This window comes from Galeopterus variegatus, unplaced genomic scaffold (assembly GCF_000696425.1).
Source record: "Galeopterus variegatus unplaced genomic scaffold, G_variegatus-3.0.2 Scaffold1188, whole genome shotgun sequence".
NCBI classification, from domain to species: Eukaryota; Metazoa; Chordata; class Mammalia; order Dermoptera; family Cynocephalidae; genus Galeopterus; species Galeopterus variegatus.
The window spans coordinates 412055-418219 of NW_007727299.1; positions in this window are offsets into that span (position 1 = coordinate 412055).

A 6165-nucleotide genomic window follows, 5' to 3' on the forward strand; every position below is an offset into this window, starting at 1 on the left:
TGGTTCTGTGATTCCAAAGCCCATGTTTTCCTGCTGCCTCCAAGAATAAAGTCCCTTTGGCTTTATTTCTGCTAGTCTTCTCCCTTATTACTTATAAGGCCTCTAGACATGGCTTTAGACATTTCCAAAGATTCAGTGGGTCCCTGCAAACTCTAGAATTAAAAATAGGATTTACTGAAAATATTATAATTTGCAGGAACAGGGGCCTGAGTACAAACCAGTGACTCTCAAGCTTTTTAAAAAAATCATATCAGAATCACCCAAAGAGCTAATAAAATATGCAGATTCTCACAGGTCTTGATTTGGTAGGTGTGGACTGTTTGATTTTGGGAGGTATGTGTTTGTAGGACGATGGTGTTTAACACACCCAGTGAGACACCCTGATATGTGGTATGAATTTCCTGGATAAATTTGGGAAGAAAAACCACCTTGACACTATGTGACACATTTCAGTGCCACAGCACCCCTCAGCCCCTCCCCTGCCTAGTCTAGCCCCTAGCATCGAGCCTTCCTATTACGACAGGGGCCAGTGTGCCACTGGCTTCTGAGGCCTCAGTATAAAAGGTGAATACGAGATCTATTCCACCAAACCTGTGAATGTCAACAGCTAAGGAGCAAAAGCCTTCACAGAGCACCAGAGCTGGGACCAATTCAATTCCATTTCAGGGTTTTTCCTGGTTGAGAGCAGCAGAGGAGCAACTTTAAAATGCTTGTGCCTCGTTCCTGCATGTGGGTAGATCTCAAAAACCCCGCCAAACAACAGACACTCAACAGTGTGAGTTCTCTTCCCACAGGGGCTGCAAAAGGCTCTATTTGGCAACAGCCCAGGATGTCAGAAGGATCTGTCTAAGGTGAAGGAGGATGTCTTCTTCAGTGATTAATTCTATCACCATCTGTTCCACAGACATTTCCTGAGCACTTCTTGCGTGGCAGGGACTGGTCTCAGTTTTGGGGGCAGAGCTTTGAGCAAGACTACTCCTCGCCCTCAGGGATCTCTCATGATGACCAGGACCTGACCTCCTTCTTTATCACAAAATACACACAGCTCAGCTCAGAGCCCTCAAGTCCATGAGGAGATAGATGCTCATTTCCCTTTAATTTGAATGTAAGAAGGAAGCTGCCTCTGAGCGGTTTTGCCAAGAGAATAAATCTTTGAGCAAAAAGTTGAAACACAAAGAACTGTCCATGCTATTTATCTCCATGCCTAGAACCCAGGCCTTCCATGGCCAAAGACTACATTTGACCCCGGACTCTACAGGATAACCCTTCTGGCATTGATTAGAGGAGCCCTTCATAGCTGCTGCATTGCAGATGGACAGAGTCAGGACAGTGACACAAAACTACACCCAGCCAGGGCATGTGGTCACAATTAAGATCACTCCTGTGGTCATATTTGATCTGAACTTTGGAGGAATTCAAGACAACTTACTGGGGTTATATTCTACTTTCAGAGGATTCTGGTCAGTTCTAATAGTCACCTTTATTATAGAATATGGGGGAGGGTGTTTGGGGCTCATAAGCTGAGGGCACCCCCTTTTTTGGGAGATGCTTCTGGTCAGTTCTAATAGTCACCTTTATTAAAATATACTAGAATATGGGGGAGGGTGTTTGGGGCTCATAAGCTGAGGGCACCCCCTTTTTTGGGAGATGGAAGCTGAAGTCAACTAAGGACCAGGAGTCCCAGATCTTCTGCTAACTAGCTGCGTGACTTTGGATAATTCACTTTACTTTCCTGAGCCTCATTTTTTTTTGTAAAATGGCACAAGTGCTAACCACCTAACTGACAAGGTTTTGCACTCATATCCAAAGATGGGAGAGTGCTTTGTAGAAGGGGAGGCTATTCAGAATGTTAGCTGCTATGTCTAGAGGACAGAGCAAGCCTCCTGTTTGCTGGATCGATCAGGCAGTGCTCCCACTACTATCACTTTATTCATCCTTCCAGCATTTCCGGGAGGTGGTTTGTGCTATCCAGATGAGAAATGGAAGACTGAAACTTCAGTGAAGAGCCTTGACTAAGGTCACACAGTGAGCAGATGAGAGAATGGGGCAGGAATCCAGCCGTCCTGGCAGCCCGCACTGGATCAAGTTTAAAGTGGCAAAAGCTCAGCTGACTGCAAAAGCTGCTTAGAGACAGATGAAATGATTCACCAGTAATAGAGCAAGATGCAGAAAGGAGAGTTTGATCAACAGAAATTAAATTTCAACCCAATAATAAATCCTAACTGAGATCTAAGGTGAAGGAGGTCCACTGGAGAAATCTGTAGGGATGAACAGGATAGCAGCGTACCTGCACTCACTCTTCTTAAACTCACAAACCCAGGAGGATGAATCTTTACCTCTATTCACACACCTGGGACGTCTACCTGTTACAGCTGTCCTGCCTCTGGTCTCTCTTTGCTTTAGTTCTTCCTGGACACCCTGTTAGTCTCCTCCAAACACCTCTGTAATCACGTCACTCATCTCAAAAACGAGCCTCCCCTTTCCTTACACTCTTCATTTGATAGTCAAGGCCCTAAGTATCATGGCCAATGTTTATCTTTTCTGCCCTTACATCTTGCTACTAGGAACTTACTGCTCCAGGGGCATTGGCTTTGACCTTCTGCATCTCAGGGTCTTTGGTCAGATCACCCTCTTCACTCCAATGTTGACAGCCCACTTGTCTTTCAAAGTCTACCTCAAATCCTTTCTCTGTGAAATGCTCCAAGGCCACTCTTACTTCGTAGTAGAACCTTATTTATGAACTTAGCACTCATAGTTTGTATCAGAGATTTATAACCATTGCCTCCAGTCCACCCCTCGCATTCTCTTTTAAAACCACTCTAGTTAGACTTTGTCTCCACCACTGCACTGAAACTGCCCTTGGCAGGATGACTCCAGCATCGAGTGCACGATGACGGTCACCTCCTACTTCCCATCTCCCACGGCTGCCAGTGGCGCTGGACTCAGCTGTTCGCTCATTCCCACCTGAACCCCTTCCTTGGCTTCGAGGGCACTCTCTTGGTTTCCTCCTTTGCTCCTGGTTCTCTTTCTCCATTTCCTTTACTAGTCCCTCCTCACCCGCCCCGTCGCCAAAACCCGGAGGGTCTCAGGGCTCAGTCCTGGGCTCTCTTTTCTTCTCCATCTGCCTTGGCTGATCTCATCCAGTCTCAAGGCTTCAAAGCCACCTCTGGCTAACAACTTTCAAATGTGTAGATCTATTTCCAATCTCTCTCCTCAGCTCCAGGTTAGATCTTCATTGTCTAGTCGTTATCTCCACTTTGATGTCTAATGGGTTTTTCGAACTAAAAATACCCCAAACCAAACTGCTTTCACCCCCAGAGCTGCAACTCCATGGCTTAATCTAAAAATGTTATAGCCATCCTTGGCTCCTGTCTTCCTCTCACTCCCCACATTTAATTCAAACCCTATTTCATTCTACTTTTACAAAGTAATCACGATCTGACTTCTCTCCACCTCCACGGCTACTACGCTGGTCCAAGCCACCATCCTCTCTCGCCTGGATTATTACAACCCTCTGAGGTGGGCTCTCTGCTTCCACTCTGCTTCCACATCCCCCAGTCTATGCTCAGCCCAGCACCTGAGAAATCCTGTTCAAAGGTGAGTCAGATCACATCACTCTTCTGCTCCAAACTCTCCAAGGCTTCATGTCTGGCCTGTGGCTACCTCTCTGCCTTACCTCTTCCTACCCTCCATGCTCACTGAGTTCCCTCCACAGGGGCCTCCGTGCTTCTCCTGGAACACACACAGCTTGTTCCCACCCCAGGGCTTTTGCCCAGAGGTTCTGCCTCTTCCCCATGATACCTGCAATTCTTCTGGGTCTCTTAATAAAGCTCATCTTACCAATGAGGCATTACCTGTCCCACTTCTCCCTAGCCCCCTTGTCTGGCCGTGCTTTTCTCTAGGACTCTTACCCCATCTCGTGTCTGGTTACCGCCCCCTGTTCGCTGCCTGTCTCTCCCTACTGAGCGTGAGCTCCACGTGCACTGGTGTTTGATGTACTGCTGTCTCCCCAGTGCCTACAACAGTGTTGTCGGGCATTAAATGAACCTCTGTTGAATAAATAAGGCCACGTTTCATCATGCATCTCCATTAAAAGCATAGAACTAGGAAAACTGATATAAAACTTGTTAAATAGGTGACGTATACTAGATAAAACAACTCCAGTGGGAAATCACATAATTTTCCTTATTCTTTTCATTCAAAACACTTAAGAATTTCCTTTTACTCGTACATGTGCCAAAAGATAAAATATCATGGGGGTGAACCTTTGACTCTTGATCCACATCTTAAATAAGGCCAATGAGACTAAACTATGAAGAGTACCCAACTGAGAGCCCTGAAAATGGTTCAGCCTCCTGATCTGGCAGAACATCTCATCCTTTTTGGAGAATAAATGGACATTTTTAGAAATGCTCAATTGGGGCTAGTCTGTACAACACCTAAACAAAAAGCCAACATGTGTGGAGCTCATTTAAACTTTTTGGGTTTGACTGACCACCCCAGTTTACAATTACACAGTATGGATACACTGTTAAATTGGCATGAATCCCAGCTCACTGTCCTGAATAGAGCAAGATTCTATAACGTAATTCTGCAAGAAAACACGAGAATTGAGGTGAAGAGAGAAAGGCTCCTGATGTGCTCAGGACCTCAACAGGGTCTTAGAGTAAGCCCTCACTTTGGTCTGAGTGGTCTGCTGCCTGAGAAGTCTGAGTGCTTAGGGGTTCAGACTGGAACACTGCCCGGGGGGCCATCATGGCAAGGGCTCAGGTCCTGCAGTCTGGGGTTAGAGGCAGAGGATAAAGGAGGTATTGGCAGGAGACAGATATAGAAGCTAGGAGAAGGCCTGAGGGAGGAACTGGGCAGCTGTGTGGGATTTAGGCTTGAAACTAGGAGATGCATGATGCAGTTGACATGAAGAGGCAGGTGTGGGAAAGATGCAGGCATGGGGTCCACGGTCCACAACAGCCAGCTAGGTGCATGCTCAGTGCTGACGTTCTATGTGGGAAGAGAGGGAAGTTCAGCTTAGGGTTTGAGAAAAAGCTGCCTGTGATGGGATGGATACTGGCTGGAATTATGAACTGAAAGAAGAATGCACTAGAACCATATACTTTAAAAGCAGGTCCACCATTTTGGTTCTGATATTCATGTCATAATGGCTCTTAGGCATATCCCCTACTGTGTCCAATCTTGGACCTTTTGCACTAGGCTAGTCCAACACTGCACTAATACTGCCACTCTGACAGGGCAGGTGTCATTAACAAGTTGGTTATACCCATAAAGCTATACTGCCACGCAAGTCTGAAGAACCACAGCGATTCTGGCATGGAACCAAAATATGGTCCGCTCCTGGAAGGTCATCGTTCTCCAAGTTACCCGGGTCCCTGTGCGGGAAGACTTTGGCTGGGCTTCACACACTGCACACACTTGGGCCACGTGAACTAGAAGATGAGTGAGCAGGTTCTGGGACTGCTCTAATTTCATCTTAAATCATTGCTACAGCTTGACAAATGGAAGGACGGTGGCTTAGGTACCTGGACACATTGGGCAGCAACTTCCTTCCACGTTGATGGGCTCGACACAGGGCAGAGGGGGGCAGCTGACGGTCGAGCAGAGGGTCTGGCCCTGCAGGCAGTAGCAATGGGTGCAGCTGTCAATGTCCCACCGCTCCTCATCAGCATAGGCCTTCCCACTGAAGTGGCACACCACCTTCTTTGGAATCGTGTCTTCTAGTGAAAAGAACAGCACATGGTGGAGTTGCTTGATGTGACAAAGCACAAAATCTTATTACACTTGAGAAATAAAGGGCAATGGCTTTGTATGGTCACAATATGCTTTGGGATTTCTAGAGTTTGGTAAAACTTTTTCTTTCCCAGTCCCCTCATGCTATTTTCCTAGGAGGACCTTACGAACTCGCATCTTGTGGCCTGAGCCTGATGACGGGCCACTGAAGCTAAGCCAGGGTGGTAATTAACAACCAGCTGGGGATGACACCCACTGGGTAAGTGTCATTAGACTGTCATCTAGAAAGAGATAAAGCGATAAAAAGTTTAGCTGAGTATATTTACAGAGACGGATTTAAGAAATTCCTACTTTTTTAGTTAATCCTTTTTTTTTTTTTCCTTTTTGTCTTTTTCCGTGTCCGGCAACGGATCGCAACCCTCA